The 23,800-nt window shown below is 38.5% G+C and overlaps 1 pseudogene; it reads right to left on the bottom strand.

Moving 5' to 3' along the window:
- Positions 1-707: 707 nt before the first annotated feature.
- Positions 708-23,800, bottom strand: LOC141666045 (pentatricopeptide repeat-containing protein At2g18520, mitochondrial-like; annotated as a pseudogene).

Here is a 23,800-nt window from a genome sequence, read left to right as displayed (position 1 = left end):
GTCATCTCGAAGCCTTAAACCATACTCTTCGTTATGTGCATTGTACCTCAGCATAAGGCATTTTACTTAAAGCTATTGATTCTTTGACTGTTCAAGCATTCTCATATTATGACTGGGCCTCTTTTCCAGACTCCAGATGATCCATTACTGGTTATTTTCTTTTATTTGTGCAGTCTCCCGTTTCCTGGAAATCGAAGAAGCAGAGTAGAGTTTCTCGTTCATCCTCCGAAGCTGAATATCGAGCAATGGCCTCTGCAGCTTCTGAGGTTACTTGGCTTGTTCGACTACTCAAAGAAACGGGTGTTAATAACCCTAAACCCGTTATTTTGCATTGCGACAACCAATCTACCCTTTACATTGCCAAAAACCCTATTTTTCATGATCATAAAAAAGCACATCGAAATCGATTGCCATTTTACACGCGATAAAGTGATGCAAGGTTTGATGAAATTATCCTATCTCCCTACTCAACACCAACTTGTGGACATCCTCACTAAAACTCTTCTTTCACCATATTTCTGGGACTTTTTATCCAAGTTGGGTCTCTCTTCAGCTCCGTCTTCATCCATGCCCAACTTGAGGGGGGATATTGAGATTAAACCTCCCTAATGCAGCTCCATATTACTTATCATAGCTCAGCATTATACCTGATCATAACCAACACAGATAGAAGGCCACCTGGCATAACTAACTTCTGCTAATGACAGCTAATGACCGGCTTCGCTTTTCACCTGTATATATACATTCAGTTAGATAGAATAAAGAAATATATGTAATTAGATACACATATAGATTGATAGATACATAGCTTGTGAGTTCAACAATGGATTTTATCTTCATCTTGTTCATCCTGATTATCATTTGAGTTTTACTGCTAATTCATACTTTATTGAATCACAAAGATTAGGAGTAACATTTTCTTCCAGCATCCCTTTATAAAACCAACCATGGTTTGGTCAAAATCTCTACACTGATTATATGCGCTAATTAAGAGAGTTAAACGTGTCCCTCTTGACGACAAAATATGATCTCTTTATTTCTCTAAATACTCTAGACACTTCACATCCATACCACTCTGCCCAAACACTATTGCGAGAGTATGTTCCAAGTGACGTAATCCGGTGAACAATAAGAAAGCTTGATCTCTTCAACAACCTTTAATCATTTTTTTAAAATTCCATGTTTCCATGCATTTTAATTAAGGAACTAAGGTACATATGTTCGGATTGCAGCCTGCACCATCTCTTCGTAAATCCTTGTTGCACCGTCATCCTTGCCAGACTTTTCAAAGCCCAACAATAATGTAGTATAAGTGAACACATCCAGCTTCATACCTTTTCCCACCATTTAATTTTTGAAATAATTTGCTTCATCCATCATCCTTAACATAAACTGAAATTATCGAATTGCAAGTAACAACACTAGACGATAACCCCTGTAACTCCATCTCTTTTAGAACTTCCATGACTTCCTTAGCTCTCCCAAACTTACCATGAACATCAATAGAGCATCGAAAGTAATTATATCCATAGTAAACCTTGTTACTTTCATCTCCTCAAATATCCGTTTAATTTCTTCATGTAAAGACCCCGTGCACAAGAACTTATGAGGGGTATAAGCACTAACGTAGCACGAAAGCGTGGGAGAAGCAAGCGCTGACCATCGCAAGGACTCTTACATGAGAAATTCTTTAAAACCTTGAATATACGAGGCCAGCCTTAAATTCACAAGGATTTTCTTGAACCCACAAGAAAGATAAAGAGAAAAACTCTTAGGGTTTAATTTCAATAAAAGATTTTTAATATGTTACATCTTACGATTGCTTATATAAGGAAAGAAAAAACTAAAACAATATAAAATAAATTCTAATTAAAAACAAATAATAATTAAAAGCGGCGTGATCATGCAGGATTTTAGCATGATCGTGCAATCTTCCCTCCTCCAACATTAAAGTTACTGGTGGATTGGCATGATCTTGCCATCAACCAGCGTGATCATGCAGTTCACGGTGTGGTCATTTTAATGCCCAAAATTTGGTAAGAGCAATATTCGGATCAAAATCGGGTCAATTGGAAAAAATTGGGGCAACATTAGGAAGATCACCTCAAATTAGGGCTTGCCCCCTTTCTTTATCAGAAAGGGCACTCCCTTCAGGGGAGGAGATCAGGCGCGCCCTAACTCATATGGATATTAGGGCGCGCCCTGTTATTTTGCTGGTAGCAGATGGATTTTTACACAGATTCTTTGGACGCTTCGTGAGGATAGGAAGATGATGGATGATTATTACTAACATATTTTCTGCAGGTACTCTATTGAAGAACTCCTTCCTATAATGCAACCACAGGAAGACGGTGTCCGTGGCCAAAGACCTCTAAGGGTATGCCTGGATGGAAGGCCTCATCCTATAGTCAATGAGTGTCCTCATTGAGGATGTGGGATAAAACTCTGGTGTGTGCTTTGGGAGCTCTGTCTCTGTAGTCACCGGGTGTCCTCGTTGGTAGACTTTGGAGTATACTGCACTTTGCACCCAAAAGCTTGGGATCACTTATCATGTAATCTGATAGGGCTCCTTATTCGGGGGACAAGGATGCGCCCAATATTTGGGGTAAACCACGGCTATACCTGTGTCCACGGACTAGAGAAACAGCTGGTAGTGGAGGGTTATCTTCTGCCGAGGAGATGCCTTATCTGCGAAGTCTCGAAACCGTGTACGAGCCTTGAGCCTTTGTGGTTGGGTCTCATCGGCGGACATTCCTAGAGCTAGTAAAAGACGGTTTCCAGTAGGTTTCCTACTGGGCCTCGGGATGAGAAATCTAAGCCTATTAGATTTCTTGTTCCCGAAGAACTACGTTGGCTGGATTCCTTATAAATAGGGATATGTAGGCAAATTGCAAGGGGTCGGAAGCGAGATCCTTAAGGAGCCGCCACCAACCCAAAGCAGTCTCAGCCCCCAATTCATCACAACCACCACACTCCGCTCACGTTTCAGGAGAAGAACCACCATCGTAGATCTTGATTCCGGCGACGAACCTCAAACTTTGTTGTAACCAAATTCCTCCGTCAATAAATTGGCGCTAGAAGGAGAGATGCTGATCAAGATAATAATCTCGGGAGGAAGAGATGTCTCATCACAATGAAGATTCTTTAACGCAAGAATTGAAGGAAAGCCACAGAGGAGATTGCAAACAACGACCATGAAGTAGATCCTTGAATAACTATTTTCGGCCAGAAGGGTCGAAGGAGATTTAAATGTAGTATCCGCAGCCATGAGGGAGATCCATGGATGATGATTTCCAGCCATGGGGGTTGAAGTTTACATCAATGGCCACGAAGGAATGAAGTTTGATGCAAAAATTCGGATTTGGTATGTTAAGCGATTTGCTTACACTGTTTGAGCCTTATCTTGAGTTCCGTAAGTCAGATTTGGGCGATCTTATAGCCTACACGAAGCTTATTGAATTCTATTTAATTAAGAGATTTTATGATTACGATAATTCAAGTTGAGCAGCACAAAAACAGAGGAAAACAGCAGCTGCGAATTTTTACCAAAAAATCCTATTTGCTTTAAAAAATTGCAAGAAACCTATTTTGTTTAGAATATTGGGAGAAACCTATTTGGTTTAGAAGATTACAAGAAACCTATTTAGTTTAGAATATTGGGAGAAACCTATTAGATGTAGATGATTGGAGAATCTTATTCTAATTAGAAGATTGAAGAATCCCATTCCATTAAGAAGATTGGAGAATCCTATTCCAACAAGAAGACTGAAGAATCCTATTTGATTTAGAAGATTTGAGAACACTATTCAGTTCAGAGGACTTAAATAGGGGCAAATCTAAGGATGATCAAGAGAACATTATAAGAAGAAGGCATTATTACCATGAGCTAATCATCGTCTTTAAAACGATCCCTCAAGGTAACACTCAACTAGTTTTGTTGTATTCTCCGTTACTTGTTTCTGCGACTTGTGCAAGAAGAAGATTGTAAAGAGATTTGGCACGGAGTAGATCCCCACAAACTTTTAGGACTCGCCTTGATTAAGAAATTTGGGGCTCAGACGACTTCCAACAAATTTTACGAGAATTCATCCACTGGACACGTTCGTCCCTCTAGGACGCGTCCTCCATGTAACATTTCAAATTCCATATTAATTCTGTTTCTTGCAGGTAGGAAATCTTATCTGAAAAAAATCTCATGAGTTACCAAGCACTGCATCACAATCTATTAATGCGCGCCCTCTGCATTAGAGATATTCAGTGGGGAATTGCCCTCCCAGGACGCGCCCTCACAAGAGAAAGCCTATGGAAGTTTTCAATGAATATGTCTTGATGAGCATATGAGTTATAGTCAGTACTTGAAGAATTCCTCGATTGGAACCAATTCCTTATCTCTCAAGATACACCATTTTCTTAGGGCGCGCCCACAAAATAATATTGATGGTGAGGTGAACTTTATTGACTACAAGGAGAATCTTAATATTGGAACTTCAGAAGAAAAGAAGCTATCAGAGTAGAGGTACCATGAATCCTAGGATGCGCCCCTTGACTTTCAAGGTAAGGCCCCATGTCATGAGTGAGCTCATCCATCTAAGGATGTAATGTTATATCCTCAACAGTTATAAGTAAACTCTCCAAGGCTATCTCTCTTAAGGTGCGCCTTCATTAAAATACCCATGTCATCTTCCCAGAAATTACAGACATAATTTAGAAAGAAGCAAATAAAGTACATTGATCTTCCTGGTATGTTGCAAGTTTAGTTTCAGCGAACGCACCCTCACATCCTTAATAATCTGAGTGAGTTTTCAGGACGCGCCCTGAGCATATCTGTCTCATATGTTAAGGATTCTTCTTTGATATGATTACCGTGGTCATGTGGCTATTTTTAGCAAAAAATAAATATGGGAGTTGCATTAAAAATGGATGAGGAAGATAAGGCTACAAAGTACTGTTAGGCGCATGCTCGGGGGTAGGTCACTTCTCATTAGTTTTGTGGTGTTACATATTGCCACAGGGGTAAGATATATGGAGTTTCCTAAAACACAGGGAGATGCTCAAGATCAGGAAAACACCCACGTTTAAGGAAACGCTCAACTTCAGAAAAAAGTCTCTGAGAGTGAGATGCCCTTTATTGGATGCCACTTCGTGAGATGCCTCGCTAAGAGATGTTTCTACATGAGATAGCTTCTGCATCCCTTGAGTCTCGTTGAAGATATAAGCCTTCTAAGAATGTTGATCTTTGATTTGGTTTTGTTACACGGAGATTCTGTAGAAAACCCTCGCTAAGGTAGATGCTCTTCTTATTGAGGACGCGCCCTCCAATTATGATTCTCCTTGTCGAGTAGATGCTCCTCGTACAGAGGATGCGCCCTCCAAGGACGAATACCCTTATCGAGTTAGATGCTCCTCTTATAGAGGACGCGCCCTCCAAGGATGAATATATTTGTCGAGGTAGATGCTCTTCTTACAGAGGACGCGCCCTCCAAAGATGATTCCCCTTATCGAAGTAGATGCTCCTCTTATAGAGGACGCGCCCTCCAAGGATAAATAACCTTGTCAAGGTAGATGCTCCTCTTATAGAGGACGCGCCCTCCAAGGATGATTCCCCTTGTCGAGGTAGATGCTCCTCGTACAGAGGATGCGCCTTCCAAGGACAAAAAACCCCTGCTGAGGTAGATGCTCCTTTTATAGCGGGACGCGCCCTCCAAGGACGATTCCCCTTGTCGAGGTAGATGTTCCTCGTACAAAAGATGCGCCATCCAAGGAAAAAAACTTTTGCTGAGGTAGATGCTCCTCTTACAGAGGACGCGTCCTCCAAGGATGATTCCCCTTAACGAGGTAGATGCTCCTCGTACAGATGACGCACCCTCCAAGGATGAATACCCTTATCGAGGTAGATGCGCCTCTTATAGAGGACGCGCCCTCCAAGGACAAATACCCTTATCGAGGTAGATGCTCCTCTTAAAGAGGACGCGCCCTCCAAGAATGAATACCCTTGTCGAGGTAGATGCTCCTCTTATTAAGGATGCGCCCTCCAAGGATGAAAACCCTTGCTGAAGTAGATGCTCCTCTTTCAGAAGAAACTCCCTCCAAAGATGATTCCCCATGTGGAGGTAGACATGCCTCTTACATAGGAAGCTCCCTCCAAAAATGATACCCTTGTCGAGGTGGACGCTTCACTTATAAAGGACACGCCTCCAAGGATTTTCCTTGTCAAGGTAGACTCACCTTATACAAAGGATGCGCCCTCCAAGAATGTTACCTTGTCGAGGTATACACGCTTCTTAAAGAGGATGCACCCTCCAAGAATAATTCGCCTTGTCGAGATAGACGCGCCTCATATAAAGGACACGCCCTCCAAGGATGTTACCTTGTCGATGTGGACACGCCTGTTACATAGTAAGCTCCTTCCAATGATGAATATCTTTGTTGAGGAAGACGCACCTCATACAAATGATGCGCCCTCCAAGAATGAATACCTTTTTCGAGCAAGATGCTCCTCGTAATAAGGATGCGCCCTCGAAGGATGAAAACCTTGTCGAGGTAGACACTCCTCTTACAGAGGATGCACCCTCCAAGAAAGTTACCTTTGTCGAGGAAAACACTCCTCGTAAAGAGGACGCGCCCTCTAATGATGTTAATTATTTGAAAAAGACGTCGCCACTATAAACGGCGCGCCCTCTAAAAATAGATGAGTGTAGAAGATCGTAAAAATTTTGAATTAGATTTGAATAAATGAATCACATTATTTGTGGAATAGACGAGATCAGCGGTTTGGAGTCATGATTTGAAAAAAAGCAAGAAATCAAATATGGAATGTGTTAGGAATATGTGTATTGTATTAGTTTGAAAAAAGTTCAACAAAACACTTAAGTAGAAATCTGGTGTTTGTAGCCTCAACGGATAAGACCATTCTGGCTATCCGTTGAAGGAGTAGCTTTACTTAGAAATGAGTTTAGTATTGTAGCACATTTCATTCTCTGTACTTAAGTTGTAATTCTTAGATGTTGTGGGAAATTATAAGTCATGTTGACTACTAGTGGATATACAAATAGGAGGGCTAATTGTAAATATTTCATGCCTTGTAATTTTGTATAAGTGAAGTAGTATCAACTGATATTAAAGGCCTTTAACGGATGAGAAACAAAGCTTCAACGGATGTCTCTTAAGCTTCAACGGATAACATCCATCAACGGATGAGTGCATCAATGGATAAAGCTTCAACTGCTAATGCTTCAACGGATAAAGCCATCAATGGATAAAAGCTTCAATGGATGCTAAGTTCAATAGCAGTTGATAGTGTCAATTCATAAGCTGACAGAGGCACATGGGTTGACAGAGACAAACTAGAATGTGGCAGCCTTTAGGAGGAATGAAGAAAAAGCAGTATTTCCATTCTGGTGAAAACAAGGAAGTATTCAAAGATTCACAGCTAAACCTAAATTGCATTGGATAGAGAAATGAAGAAGAAACATGTGAAGAATCTTTTAATTGTATTCTACAGTTTTGTCTTCACTTGTAAACTTGGTGTTATATAAACCAAGTAGCAGCTAGTAATTAGATAGAGAATTTTCCAGAGCTTTTTAGAAAAATCCAGAGAGAAAATCATCTAGTTTGTACTGGGATGCAGCTGTGATCAATTCTTTGATTCACAGATTTTCTGAAATAACACATCTCTGGTGGAACAATATATCCACCAAAAAAGTTTTTAAGTTCTTTGTGTTCTTTATATTTGTGCTTGAATATATATCTGTCTGTATTAGCTTAAAGCAATTCACACACATTTGTTCATCAAAACACTTAGTCTTAGAAACTGCTCAAAACTTGAAAAAGTTTTGAGATTTACATTCAACCCCCTTCTGTAAATCTCATTATTAGTCCACTGGGAATAACAATTGGTATCAGAGCAAAGCAAGCTCCTAACATACAAAGAGTTTAAAGATCTATTCTGCTAACATCATGAGTAAGAAGGATATTGGTGTAAAGATTCCAATCCTGGAAAGAGATAACTATCATCACTGGAAAGTGAAGATGCATTTACATCTTTTCTCTCAAGATGAAAGCTACATCAACTGCATTGAAAATGGTCCTCACATCCCTCACAAGGTGGCCACAGCCGCTACTGCAACAGTTGTTGTTGGACAGTCTCTTCCCAAGCCAAAAGCAGAATGGACTGTTGAAGATATTGAAGAGGTTCACAAGGACAAGAAAGCCATGAACATTATGTTTAATGGCCTAGATCAAGATATGTTTAACAATGTCATTAACAGCCAAACTGCTAAGGAAATTTGCGATACTGTGCAACTTATCTGTGAAGGTACTGAGCAAGTTAGAGAAAACAAAATGCAGCTTCTCATTCAACAATATGAATATTTTCATTTTGAAGAAGGAGAATCATTGAATGATACCTTCAACAGATTTCAGAAACTGTTGAATGGATTGAAGTTGTATGGCAGAGTGTACCAAGTCAAGGACTCCAATTTAAAATTTCTGAGATCTCTACCAAAGGAATGGAAGCCTATGACTGTTTCTCTAAGAAATTCTCAAGATTATAAGGACTTCACACTTGAAAGATTATATGGAATTTTGAAGACATATGAACTTGAGATGGAGCAAGATGAGTTGTTGGAAAAGGGAAAAAGAAAAGGTGGATCAGTTGCACTTGTAGCTGACAATGAGAAGATTGAAGCCAGGAATGAAGAAAAGATAATGCCAAGTCTTAAAATTGGCACAAGTAAATCAGAATCAAGCAAGGGAAAGGAGCAAGTAGCTGAGGTTGAAGACAATTCCAGTCAAGATGACTCTGATGATGTTGATGAACATCTGGCTTTTCTGTCCAGAAGGTTTGCAAAGATGAAATTCAGGAAAAATGCAAAATTCACTAGGTCAAACAAGAACATGGTGGACAAATCTAAGTTCAAATGTTATAACTGTGACATAAGTGGACACTTTGCAAATGAGTGTAGAAAGCCATCCTCTGACAAGAAGAAATTTGAGCAAGTTGATTACAAAAAGAAATATTTCGATTTGCTCAAACAAAAGGAAAGAGCTTTTCTGACTCAAGATGATTGGGCAGCAGATGGTGCCAATGAAGATGATGATATGGAATATGTCAACCTAGCCCTGATGGCTAATTCTGATGAAAATGAAACTAGTTCATCAAGCAACCAGGTAATTACTACTGACCTCTCTCAGCTTTCTAATATTGAATGTAATGAAGCCATAAATGATATGTCCAATGAATTATATCATTTGCGTGTTTCCCTTAAATCACTAGCTAAAGAAAACACAAGAATCAAAGAGAATAATGTGTTTTTAAGTGATAGGAATGTTGTGTTGGAGGGTAAGGTAATTGAGCTTGAAAAGATTAAAATCAAATGCTTGACTGTTGAGAGTGAACTAGAAGAATCTGTTAAGAAAGTAGAAATTCTTTCTAAACAATTAGAACGTGAGCAAGAGGTAATCAAGGCCTGGAAAACATCTAGGGATGTTAGTGCTCAAATTGTCAAGGTTCAGGGAATTGAATCACTCTGTAAGAATGCCTGGAAGAAAACCAAAAAGGAAGTTGAATTAATTGATGGATTGTCAACGGATGTGGAATCAACGGATGATGAAAGTTATCCGTTGAAGGAAGAAAAAGAGCATTCGTTGAAGGCTCATCAATTAAAACAGGCAAGTGATTTTAAAAAGAACAATTTGAAAAATCTCAATAAGAAGTTTGGTTCAACTTCCAAGAACTTTGTCAAGGAAGAAGCTAGCACATCCAAAGATGCCAGTAAGATGAATATAGGACACATGACCTTAGATCAGTTGAAAAATAGGCTTAAGTTGGTTGAGGATAAAAAGGAAACTAAAAGAAAATCTAATAGAAATGGGAAGGTAGGGATTAACAAACACAACAATTACACACCTGATAAGTATGCTCCTAGAAAAAGCTGTGTGCATTGTAAAAGTGTTAATCATCTATCTGATAACTGCAAATCTGTTAAGAATGCTCCCATGCCTTTAACTCCTTCCATGCCTAACATGTCTATGTCACCTCTGCATGCTATGCCTGTTATGTCTCATCAGAATCCTCATGCACATTTTGCAAACATGCCATATGTTAATAACCCTTATTTTACTGCATTCAGTATGCCTCAAATGCCATACAACATGCCTATGTGGAATAATATGTTTGCACAATCTATGCCTTATCAAATTCAACCAAATGTGCTAAATGATTCTGTGACTAACCCTACACTTCAACCAACTGCATCTGAGACCAAGGTTGACCCAAAGTTACCCAAGTCAAAAGATGCAGGAGGAATAAAGTCTAAGAAAAAGACTAACAAGGCTGGACCCAAGGAAACTTGGGTACCAAAATCAACTTGATTGATTTTATTGTGTGCAGGGAAAAAGAAGGAATCTATGGTACTTGGACAGTGGTTGTTCAAGGCACATGACAGGAGATTTCACCCTGCTCACAGAGTTCAAGGAGAGAGCTGGCCCTAGCATAACCTTTGGAGATGACAGCAAAGGGTTCACTATGGGATATGGCTTGATTTCAAAGGAAAATGTCATCATTGATGAAGTTGCATTAGTTGATGGTCTCAAACACAATCTATTGAGCATCAGTCAACTATGTGACAGAGGGAATACTGTTTCCTTCAGTTCTGAAGCCTGTGTTGTCACAAACAAGAAGGACAAAAAAGTGGTTCTAACTGGAGTTAGAAAAGGGAATGTGTACTTGGCTGACCTCAACTCTACAGATGCAGAATCAATTACTTGTCTTTTCAGCAAAGCAAGTCCAGTTGAAAGTTGGCCATGGCACAAGAAGCTGTCCCATTTGAATTTCAAGACAATGAATGATCTAGTCAAAAAGGATTTAGTTAGAGGAATTCCTCTAGTGGAATTCACAAGGGATGGACTGTGTGATGCTTGTCAGAAAGGAAAGCAAAAGAAAGTATCATTCAGTAAGAAGCTTGAATCAGCAATTGATGACCATTATAACTACTACACATGGATCTTTTTGGACCAGTCAATGTATTGTCAATTTCAAGGAAAAGACATTGTCTAGTGATTGTAGATGATTTCTCAAAGTTTTTATGGACTTATTTTCTTGGATCAAAGGATGAAGCTAGTGAAATCATTATCAATCATATCAAGCAAGTCAACAATCATCCAGATTTCAAAGTAAGGAATATCAGGAGTGACAATGGAACTGAGTTCAAGAATTCAACCATGAAGTTGTTCTGTGAAGAAAATGGGATCATGCATGAGTTCTCAGCTCCAAGGACTCCACAACAGAATGGTGTGGTGGAAAGGAAGAACAGGTCACTAATTGAAGCTGCAAGAACAATGCTTGAAGAGTCAAAACTCCCAACATACTTTTGGGCTGAGGCTGTTAACTGTGCATGGTACACTCAGAATATTTCTCTAATCAATCAAGCAAAAGACATGACTCTCTATCAATTGTTCAAGAGAAGAAAACCAACCTTAAACTTTCTTCATGTCTTTGGTTGCAAATGCTACATTCTAAGGAATCAACCAGATCACAAAGGAAAGTTTGATGCAAAAGCTGATGAAGGAATATTTGTTGGTTATTCTGCTGGAAAATCATATAGGGTCTACAATCTAAGAACCAACATTGTCATGGAATCTGTGCATGTTGTGCTTGATGATAAAAAGATTGATGGACTAACAGATGAGGGACATCATGAAGGACTCAAATTTGACAATATTGAGATATATTGTGATGATGGTGAAGATGAGAATGATGGAGAAGGCACCTCGAAAAGAATTCAAAATCTGCCTTTGGACAATGCACAGAATGCTGCATCCGTTGAAAGTCATAACTCAGCTTCCATTGATAGAAGCAATGTAACATCCGTTGAAAGACAAAGTGCATCATCCATTGAAGTTCATAATGAAGCATCCGTTGATCACAGTCTGTCAATGGATAATCATTTCACTTCATCAAGTAATAGAACTCCCAATTCCTTTCAAAGGATCAGCAACTCAGGGGGAGTTTCAACCAATCAACATTCTATCTCACATCATGACAATACCGAGGCAACCTCATCTAGAACTAATCTATCACCTCAAAGAAAATGGACCAAGAATCACCATTTTGAATTTATCATTGGTGATGCTACATCTAAAGTGCAAACTAGAAGGGCTACTCAAGATGAATGTTTGTATAGTAGTTTTCTATCACAGGAGGGACCTAAGAGAGTGGAAGAAGCTCTATTAGATCCAGATTGGATTTTAGTAATGCAAGAAGAGCTAAACCAATTTGAGAGGAACAAAGTATGGAAGCTGGTACCCAAGCCAAAGAACAAGAGTTCTATTGACACAAAATGGATATTCGAAAACAAGATGGATGAGAATGGAATTGTCATAAGGAATAAAGTCAGATTGGCTGCTAAAGGCTATTCTCAACAAGAGGGAATAGATTTTGATGAGACATTTGCTCCGGTTGCCAGACTTGAAGCCATCAGAATCTTTCTAGCCTATGCAGCCCATGCCAATTTTAAGGTCTATCAAATGGATGTCAAGCGTGCATTTCTGAATGGAGAATTGGAGGAAGAAGTTTATGTAAGCCAACCTCCGGGATTTGAAGATCCAAATTTTCCAGATCATGTTTATTATTTGTTGAAAGCACTCTATGGACTAAAGCAAGCACCTAGAGCCTGGTATGAGACTTTGTCAAAATTTCTGCTAGATAATTACTTCACAAGAGGTATTGTTGACAAAACTCTTTTCTTTAGAAATGTTAATGGCTCTACAATACTTGTTCAAATTTATGTGGATGATATTATATTTGGTTCTACAGATGATAAGCTTTGCAAAAAGTTTGATAAGTTAATGCAAAGTAAATATGAAATGAGCATGATGGGAGAGCTAACTTATTTTCTTGGTTTACAAGTTAAATAAGTTAGTGGTGGAATTTTCATTAGTCAAACTAAATATATTTATGATCTTTTAAAGAAGTTTGACTTAATGGATTGTTCATCTGCAAAAACTCTCATGGCCACTGCCACCAAGCTTGAATTAAACAAGGCTGAAAAGTCTGTGGATATTACAAGTTATAGAGGCATGGTTGGCTCACTTTTATATTTAACTGCTAGTAGACCTGATATAATTTTTTCTACATGTCTCTGTGCTAAATTTCAAGCTGGCCCTAAAGAATCTCACTTAGTGGCTATTAAAAGAATTTTCAGATATCTCAAAGGGACTCCAAATCTAGGAATTTGGTACCCTAGAGAGTCTGGTTTTAATCTAATTGGCTACTCAGATGAAGATTATGCAGGTTGCAAAATAGACAGGAAAAGTACAACTGGCACCTGTCAATTTCTAAGGAATAAATTTGTGTCATGGTTCAGCAAGAAGCAAAATTTTGTTTCTACATCAATAGTTGAAGCTGAGTACATTGCTGCTGGTAGTTGATGTGCACAGATACTATGGATGAGGAATCAACTATATGACTATGGGCTAACTGTTGACAAAATTCCTATATTTTGTGACAATAAAAGTGCCATTGCCATTACTGAAAATCCAGTACAGCACTCAAGAACCAAACACATTGACATCAAGTACCACTTCATAAGGGAACATGTGATGAAAGGTACAGTGAAATTTCATTTTGTTCCAAGTGAAAAGCAGATTGCAGACATATTTACCAAGCCACTTGATGAATCAACATTCACAAGATTAGTAAGTGAGCTAGGTATTCTTAATAATTCATAATTTCATGGTCCTATTGCAATTTGTATTGTAGCCTGAAATGAATTTGTTGCAAGAACAAAGTTGGCTTTGCATATAGTTTATTTCATCAATGGATATTCCCTATCCGTTGAAAGCCAAAATTGTTCTATCAACGGATGTTCATTATCCGTTGAAAGATAAATACATTTCTGGTAGTTTTATCCTTCAACGGATAAAACTGTGTTAATCTTCAACGGATAACCATTTACCTCATCCGTTGAAGTGTCACATCAGTCATTTTACATGAGTCACAGTCGTTGATTCTTTTACTTAACCATCGATACATATACAGTTGTATGTATTTGTATTAAAGGCAGTTTTAAGAATTTCTACCGTTTATTTTATGCTCAAACGGTTGTAATTTACTTAAAAGAACTATTTAATTCAAGAAAGTATAAAAGCCCCCTTGAATTCTTATTTTCACTTTACGCTTTCTTGCTATTTTTCAAAAGCTTTTATTCTCTTTCTCTCCCAAAACTCTCAATATTTCTCTGCAACCTCTACTCACAACAATGGCACCAGTAGTCAAGATTATGTCTCAGTCTGGATTTGTTTATGAAAAGAACAATTTCGTAGCCTTGGTGGAAAAGAATGAAGCCCACTCAGATTATCACAAGATGATGGACTTCATCAAAAACTGCAAACTAAGCTATGCAATGCTGGAAGCCCCAACTATCTACTGTGAGGTAATTGAGGAAATTTGGACAACAGCAGAGTTCAACTCCACAGACATGACCATTGCTTTATCTCTCAAAGGTAAGGATTACTGTATTAACTGTGATGATATACAGTCTTGCTTTAAGCTACCTGAGAATAATGCCATGACACCACACACTGATAATGATGTATCTGCTATGTTAGATTCTATAGGCTATTCTTTTGATTCTGCTAGTTTAGGGAGCATTAGAAGAAAGGGCCTTAGGAAAGAATGGAGTTTTCTTGGAGATGCCTTTATCAAGGTTTTCTCTGGGAAGATTAGCAATTTTGATGCCATAACTTCATCTCTTGTTAATATGCTCTATATGTTAGTTTCTGATAGGTACTTTAATTTTAGCAACTATGTCATGCTAGAATTAGGTTCCAGGTTAGGTAACAAAGCTAATAGACCTCATAACATCTACTATGCTAGATTCTTTATGTTATTGGCTAACCATGTTGCTGAAGGTTTGGTCATAACCAATGAGAGCAATAAACTCAAATGTTGGGCACAAGAGAAAAGGGTCCTTGCAGACCTTTTGAGAATTAACCTCAATAGCCAAGTGTCATTGGTATATTTACCAATAATGAATGCACCTTAGGTAAGTGAGGTAAATACTTCTGCAACTCCTACTTCTTCCAACCCCATTATTTCTTTCCCTTCTAGTGTGGCAATGGAATCTGTGTCTTTGTCCCAACAGATTCCTACCAAAGCCACCAAAACTAAAATTCCAAAACACAAGTCAAAGAAAACCATCTCTGTTATTTCTCAAAAGACAACAGTTGTAACAACTACCATAAACCCTGAAGGGAGTGAACAGGGTGTGAGTGGTGAGGGGAGGGGTGAACATCAAAAAACCCCCCAGGATAAGGTGGGAGAGGTGAGTGGTACCCTAGCCAGCCAAGCCACGGTTTCTCAAAAGACTGTGGTGGTTCAAAAGGATTCAAACACATCCCTAGTTGCATCCTCCCAAAAGGATGCAGCTATTGAAAATAGTCCCCAACCAGGGACACAGAACAAAAGAGGGAGGGACACTGAAGCCACACATTCACCTATCAAAGCCTTTTCAAGAAGAAGAAGGCTAAAACTAGACCCGACAATTTTGGACACGACACGACTTACACGACACGAAACGACACGAAAATTTAGTGTTTGTGTTTATATTTTTAGTACACGACATGAAAGTACACGAACACGAAAGTACACGGTCGAGATTTAGTGTCGATTTTGTGCTTAACCTTCGAGTACACGACACGACACGAAGTATACGACATAAATAAATATTATAATTAAATTTTAATATTTTTTATAAATATATGTAGAATTATAATAATTTTATGCATATTTATTTTTAAAATATTATTTGATTTCATTATATTGTATAGAATTGAGATCTAAATATATATTTCATATATTTTATAATTTTTCTACCTAAAAATCTTATATTTTAATTTATATTAATATTTATTTAAATATATTAATATTAAATTAACACGACATACACGACACGAAACAACACGAAACGAAAGTACACGAACATGAATGTACACGAACGCTAAACATGTCGGTTTTGTGTTTAGCATTCAAGTACACGAAACACGAAAATACACGACACGAAAGTATACGACACGAACAAATTGCCAGGTCTAGCTAAAACCCCAGTTTCAACACAGGGGGCACACACTGTACAGATACATCCACCTGTGTATCTTTGCCTTCTCAAATTCAGCTTGATGTGGCTCCAGCAAATGTGGAGTCACAGCCCCATTCTCTCATAATAGACACACATCAATCACCAAATTCTCCATCACCATCTCTGGATGTGGATATGATATTCACATCAATTCCTGATTCTCCCTCTTTAAAACTCAGGGAGGAGCCCCACTCAAATCCTGGTGATCATCATCTTTTAGATGATTTGTTGGATCATCAGCCAATTCTTTCAGACTTAGTTGAAGAATCTGTGTCACCTCACTTAAAATCAATCCACACAGATTCAAAAATTATGTCACTTTCAATATCTACTTCTTTTCCTTCTTCAACGGATATTTCTCATCCGTTGACAAGTGGTTGTTCTTCGACGGATAAGCTTAACAGCAGTTATCCGTTGATATCATCAGTTCCTACTTCAACGGATACTCCCTATCCGTTGATAGTCTCTACAGATATATCTGAATCAATTCCAAGTGTAGAAGACATGGTTACTGTACAATCACTTCTAGGATTGAGGGAAGGGAGTGATAATTTGAGTGAGAGGCTGGGTTGCTCCCAGGCAAAAGGAGAGGTTGAGAGTCAAAATATGCATGCTATTTCTTCCAGCATGGCAAAAGTGAGTGAGAGGAGTGCCACCTTAGTAGGTGAGGGTGAGGGTGTGTGTGAGCCAGGGGGAGCCCCTGATGCAAGAATATAGAGAAAATCAGAGAAAAGCAGGTACAGAAGCTATAAGGGTGGATCCAGCCATTGTTAGTGAGTCAATGATTGTGGATGATGCTGAAAAGGGAAGACAATTTCAGCAACATTACAAAGCTGTAATTGATAACATTTCCTTGGATGCTGAAACTTTTACTAATCCTGTTTCAGCCTATCAACTGTTGGCTGCTCAGGGCAATGTGGAGGCAGAGCAGACTTTGAACATAGTGCACACTTCAGAATCTCTTCAAAGAGATAAAGCTGCTGTTAATAGGATGCCTTCTCAAGCTGGTGAGCCATCTGAAGAATTTGAAGTAAATTCTCATGATGATGACTCTGTTTCTTTGGATGGAAGCATGAACTTAGGGGGAGATGAAGGCCCAAGTTCTGTTCCAAATTTACCTTAATGGGCATGGACAAAGAAATCTACACCAGGACAGTTTGGTGTAGCTTTGGTCAAGCAGGTCATGGCTATTCAAAAGACCCTTCAGGATACTTCAGATGCTGGTACCAAGGCTATTCTTCAAGCTCATCTAGACTCTCTGCATCTCCTGCAATTGTAGCACATCAGACAGAATTTGAGTGTGGATGAACTTAAAAAGGATATTGCTGACTTGAAATCCTACAATTCTGAGAAGTTGGATTCAGTCATGCCTTATGGTACAATGCAAGATTTGTTGCTGAGACTGAGGAGAGAATCTGATGCTAACAAGAGGCTGGCCAAGTTGGAAGACAGAGTTCAAGTCATTGAAAACTCTGTGGTCACCATTCTTCAAAATCAACAATCTCAGACAAGTCTACTATTGCAGCTGGCAAAAGCACAAGGCTTGACCCCTATCCTTGATGATAACAAAAAGGGGGAGAATAAAAGGGAAGGGGAAGGAGATCCATCAACAAAAGTTCAAATATCTAAAGTGCTAGTTCCTGCCATCACCACTTCTCCAACACCTCAAATCAAAGGAAAGCTTGATGGAATTGATCTAATCCAGATAGCAGCAGCTGAGATGAAAGTCAAAGAGCAAAGGAGGAGAATTGATGAAAGGATGCAACAAGTATTTGGCTCTACAACCTCAAAATCACAATCTGTGAAGCATAGCACAAAGGTGGAGCCAATCATTATGGAGCTCAAGCCAGTAAGGAGGAATAAGGGTGGAGAGACTTCTTCAAAGAATCTGAAACCTATGGTTCTCAAGCCTAATAACAGATCCAACAAGGACTCTACAAAGACCCCTCTAAGCCTTGCTCAGTTGAAAGGAGTGGATTTTCCTCTTTCAAAGCCTGATGAAGACAAGGTTTTAGGTGGTAATATCATAAAGCACAAGGAGACCAAGGATGTGGTTGAAAGAATGAACATGACTATTATCTTCAGAGAGGGAAAGAGTATTTGTGTGATACAAGGACATCCCAAATTCTCAATAGCCAAGAGGGAAGAAACCAGAAGGTTGAAGGAAGAAGCTAAAAAGCTAAAGGCTGACAAAAGAGCACAAGCAAAGCTTGAAAAACAGCTAAAATCAAGTCAAGCTGAAGAAAAGAAAGAAATTGAAGACAAGGGTGAAGATGTAGGTATGGGGGATATGTTTAGTGATGATGTGTAAGAAAGAAGTGAGGAAAGAAAGGAATGGCAGAAAGGGAACAGAAAGAAGGTCAATGCAAAAAGGAAGATTGTAGATGGAACTGAAGAAACCCAATCAAAATCCAAACCACTACCTTCTATTCCTGAACCCATTGTGCCTGACCCCTTCATAAACATCCATGGTGAAACAATCATTCCTAAGGAGGAACCAATTGATTGGGACACCATCAAAATGCCCACCTTCTTAACCACTTCTCCACCATCAAAGAAACAGAAAAGAAAAATCAAATCAACACCTCCCCTAACCTCAATCAAATTCACTTAGAAACTCAAGCCTAAGCCACAAGCCTCAAAGGATGATTATGTTCACATTTGTGACATAAAGGAATTTACAGACATTGAACTCTATCTGGATGAGCTGGAGGAAGTAAGGGGAATAGATGCCTACAGACAGCTTCCAGAAAGACTAGTGTTCAAATATAAAGGAAGTGGGGAAAGAACTTGGCCTCTTTACAGAATTCTGGATGAAGGCTATTCTACCTTGATTAGAGTCTACTCAGCTATCAAAAGGGATTCTGGCTTTACCAGAACTGCCAAAACTGAGATTCTCAACAAGATTGCCAGCATAAGGAAAACTTGGTGGGAGTCCAATGCCTTGCCTAGAACATTACTCATCCCAGAGCATGGAGTTACAGTTCATAAATCACCTCATTGGTTGATGGAGTTCAGAGACAATAAAGGAGTCAGAAGATTTTTTAGACTTGAAGATCAGCTCAAGATTGCCAGTAATGAAACTCTCAAGGATATGCAATCTAAGTTGGACATCAATGAAGAAGATGAAGCTGAATTCTACAGACAACTCCAACTCCAAATAGAGGAGAATGAAAGGAGACTAGGAAAGAAAACAAGGGATCAAAGGAAAAGGAATTAATCTGCTCAGGCTAAAGGAGCACCCTTGGAAATAATGTAATTCTTCAATTATATCTCAGTATATACACTTTTGCAGCATTTTTGAATTTCTACTTTATCTCAGTTCTTATGTTTATTAAGTGTTTTGTTATCATCAAGTTAAACCCAAATTTATGCCTACAGTTCTAGTAGACATAAATAGGGGGAGATTGTTAGGAATATGTGTATTAGTTTGATGATAAGTTTAACAAAACACTTAAGTAGAAATCTGGTGTTTGTAGCCTCAACGGATAAGACCATTCTGGCTATCCGTTGAAGGAGTAGCTTTACTTAGAAATAAGTTTAGTATTGTAGCACATTTCATTCTCTGTACTTAAGTTGTAATTCTTAGATGTTGTGGGAAATTATAAGTCATGTTGACTACTAGTGGATATGCAAATAGGAGGGATAATTGTAATAATTTCATGCCTTGTAATTTTGTATAAGTGAAGTAGTATCAACTGATATTAAAGGCCTTCAACGGATGAGAAATAAAGCTTCAACGGATGTCTCTAAAGCTTCAACGGATAACATCCATCAACGGATGAGTGCATCAACAGATAAAGCTTCAACTGCTAATACTTCAACGGATAAAGCCATCAACGGATAAAAGCTTCAACGGATGCTAAGTTCAATAGCAGTTGATAGTGACAATTCATAAGCTGACAGAGGCACATGGGTTGATAGAGACAAACTGGAATGTGGCAGCCTCTAGGAGGAATCAAGAAAAAGCAGCATTTCCATTCTGGTGCAAACAAGGAAGTATTCAAAGATTTACAGCTAAACCTAAATTGCATTGGATAGAGAAATGAAGAAGAAACATGTGAAGAATCTTTTAATTGTATTCTACAGTTTTGTCTTCACTTGTAAACTTGGTGTTATATAAACCAAGTAGCAGCTAGTAATTAGATAGAGAATTTTCCAGAGCTGTTTAGAAAAATCCAGAGAGAAAATCATCTAGTTTGTACTAGGACGCAACTGTGATCAATTCTTTGATTCACAGATTTTCTGAAATAACACATCTCTGGTGGAACAACATATCCACCAGAAAAGTTTTTAAGTTCTTTGTGTTCTTTACATTTGTGCTTGAATATATATCTGTCTGTATTAACTTAAAGCAATTCACACACATTTGTTCATCAAAACACTTAGTCTTAGAAACTACTCAAAACTTAAAAAAGTTTTGAGATTTACATTCAACCCCCCTTCTGTAAATCTCATTGTTAGTCCATTGGGAATAACAGAATGGTATTGTGTCGTTAGTGGAAGGATCACTCTCACCAACAAGGCACGCCCTCCTTATATCAAAGATTATTTATTACTTGAAGATCAGAGAGCTAGTCTTTTATTATGGACGCGCCTTCCCTTAGAGCGCGACGTCCTATGTTGACCCTTTCAGTTTAAGGCGCGCCCGTAGGAGACCAATATTGGGATGAAAAATTTAGAGAAAATCCTCAAAACTTTTTTAATAGATTGTGCTTTTCCAAGGTATGCGAGGTGCACACTTTTGTACGATTTCTCTTATTTCTTACGCCGAGTTGGCTTATATAAGCTTAGAGATGTGGTGCACAAGTGGTAAACCTCTCTAGATAAACCAAGGTTAAAGCCATCAAGAAGAGAAGCGGTAGAAAGTGACAAATGTTACGCTGGGGGTTGTGAAGTTGTTATGCAAATTTATGAGATGTGCATTCATCTAGGGCGCCCCCTATGGTGTTTAAAGAATAAAGGGAGGAGGATGAAGAAATGGTAATGAATAAGTTCGCAAGGGCACACCCTCAAATTGGTTGACGCTCATACAAATTTTTCAAGTTTGGCAGGGGGTTTAAAATTTCAATCCCATTTCCCATAGCATATGGAATTTGGGGGGTAGTTGTTATGCCCAAAATTTGGTACGAGCAATATTCGGGTTAAAATCGGGTCAAGTGAAAAAATTAGGGCAAAAATATGAGGAGGGCTTGCCCCCTTTCTGATAAAGAAAGGGTGCACCCTAACTCATATGTATATTAGGGTGCGCCCTGTTATTTTGCTGGAAGCAAATGAATTTTTCAGGTAGATTCTTTGGACGATTCGTGAGGATAAAAAGACGATGGATGATTATTACTAACATATTTTCAGCACGTACTCTATTGAAGAATTCCTTCCTGTAATACAACCACAGGAAGGTTGTGTCCGTGGACAAAAAGCTCCAGGGGTATGCCTAAATGGAAGGCCTCCTCCTGTAGTCAATGAGTGTCCTCATTGGGGATGTGGGGTAAACTCTGGTGTGTGTTTTGGGAGCTCTGTCTCTGTAGTCAATGGGTGTCCTTGTTGGAAGATTTCGGAGTATCCTGCACTTTGCACCAAAAATCTTAGGATCACTTGTCCTGTAATCTGGTAGAGGCTCCTTATTCGGTGGACAAGGATGCGTCCAACATTTGGGGTGAACCACGGCTATACCTGCGTCCACGGACCAGAGAAACAGCTAGTAGTGGAGGGTTATCCTCGACCGGGGAGATGCCTTATCCGCGAAGTTTTGATGTCGTGGACGAGCCTTGGGCCTTTGTGGTTGGGTCTCATCGGCGGACATTTCTAAAACTAGTAGAAGACGATTTCCAGTAGGTTTCCTACTGGGCCTCGGGATGAGAAATCCACGGCCATTAGGTTTCTTGTTCCAACTGATATGGTCTGCCCAATGCTAACTCACATGAATCCACATTAACATTATCAAAAATCGCAACATCTTTGTACCTCAAGTTAGCAATGTCAATCATAAATTTTTTACTCTCATAAGTGTCGACCAATGTATTATCACAAACAACATTATATGGTGCTACGTGAATTTGGAGAGTTATCTTGATTTCATTAACCATATCTTTCAAACTAAAGTGATCGTGATATTGACAATCCACCACAATCTCAAAAGTTTGGGGACTTACCTTGCATAACTTATGTAGTAAGCTTTGATGCTGCAAATCATCCACCAATTTATATGTCCAAAGATGAAGTATGCACGCCTTTAACATGTAGTTCAACGTTGTTCTTATTCTCTTCTTTATAAACACCAATGAGACTTACTTTGTTGCTTTATTTTCCTCCTTCGTCATTGTCATGTTCTTTAATCACATCAATTTCATCACAATCCATAAACATATAATTTTCAGAATCCATTATCTCATGCCCTTCTTCAACTATATCCACACTTATTAAATCTTTCAAAGAAAACTCCATATTAAAATATCCAAGCTCTTTTCTGTATATCACGTCCAACAAACTATCATGTTTTGGTTGAGTACATTCATCAAACACATTATTGACATGACATGGTTCATGATCTTGAACTGTATTACCCTCTTGTTTGCGATCAATATATATCTTAGACTCATATCTCTTCGATAAAAACCTCCCCATCATCAATTCTTTCATCCTTCGCCATGGTTTAACGGGTTTATTCATTTGTTTCTCCCTATGTACAAGTTTATCCCACCATATAAAAGCAACACTCTTTAATCAAACTGCCACCATCTTAACTTTCGTATTTTTAGGAAAATTCATAACATCAAAGAATTTATCAACATCGATATACCAATTTTTGAATTCATCAATTCCAAGAGACCCATAAAATATCGGTAAATCAGTCTGTCCTGCATAATCATTATTATTATACTGATTACCTGTATTTGTCTTCGAGCGATAATACATGTCGTTTCGATAAACTCGATTCCAATTTTTTTTCACCTATACGTTGATTGTTATTAGTTTTCACTCGGCTTGGCAACGTATCCACTCAATTTGTGAAAACCTTCAGAGCCGCGGTTAAATTCGCCATAACCACTTGAAGATTTTCTTTAGTAATTGGTTTTCCCATATCAAATTAGTTAACGAAAAGATAGGATATAGCCTGCTCTGATGTCAACTGACGCATCACACAAGCGTATGATAAGCAAACACTAATCCTCGGAACGACTCATACACGAGAAATCTTTAAAAACCTTGAATCCATAAGGACTTTCTTGAATTCACAAGAAAAATAAAAGAGAAAAACTCTTAGGGTTTAATTTCAATAATTTTTTTTTAATTTGTTACATCTTACGATTGTTTATATAGGGATATAAAAACTATAACTAAATAAAACAAATTATAATTAAAAATAAATTAAAATTAAAAGCAACGTGATCATGCAGAATTTTAGCGTGATCATGCAATCTTTCCTCCTCGAACATTAAAGCTATCGGTGGATCGACATGATCTTGCCATCAACCAGCGTGATCATGCAGCTCACAACATGATCACACCTTGCCTCTTCTCGAATTCAACACACTGTCGATATACACCCAAAATCCTTCCTACAACAAGCACCCAGAGCAACACATTTCATAGTTTATACCATCAAACACAGAGGTAAACTTATTCCAAGACATACCTATTTTCCCATACACATTCCAGATAAT

The sequence above is a fragment of the Apium graveolens genome, chromosome 6 (genome assembly GCF_009905375.1).
Source record: "Apium graveolens cultivar Ventura chromosome 6, ASM990537v1, whole genome shotgun sequence".
NCBI classification, from domain to species: Eukaryota; Viridiplantae; Streptophyta; class Magnoliopsida; order Apiales; family Apiaceae; genus Apium; species Apium graveolens.
The sequence above is the reverse complement of the archived record's forward strand: the minus strand, read 5'-3'. Positions and strand labels throughout refer to the sequence as shown.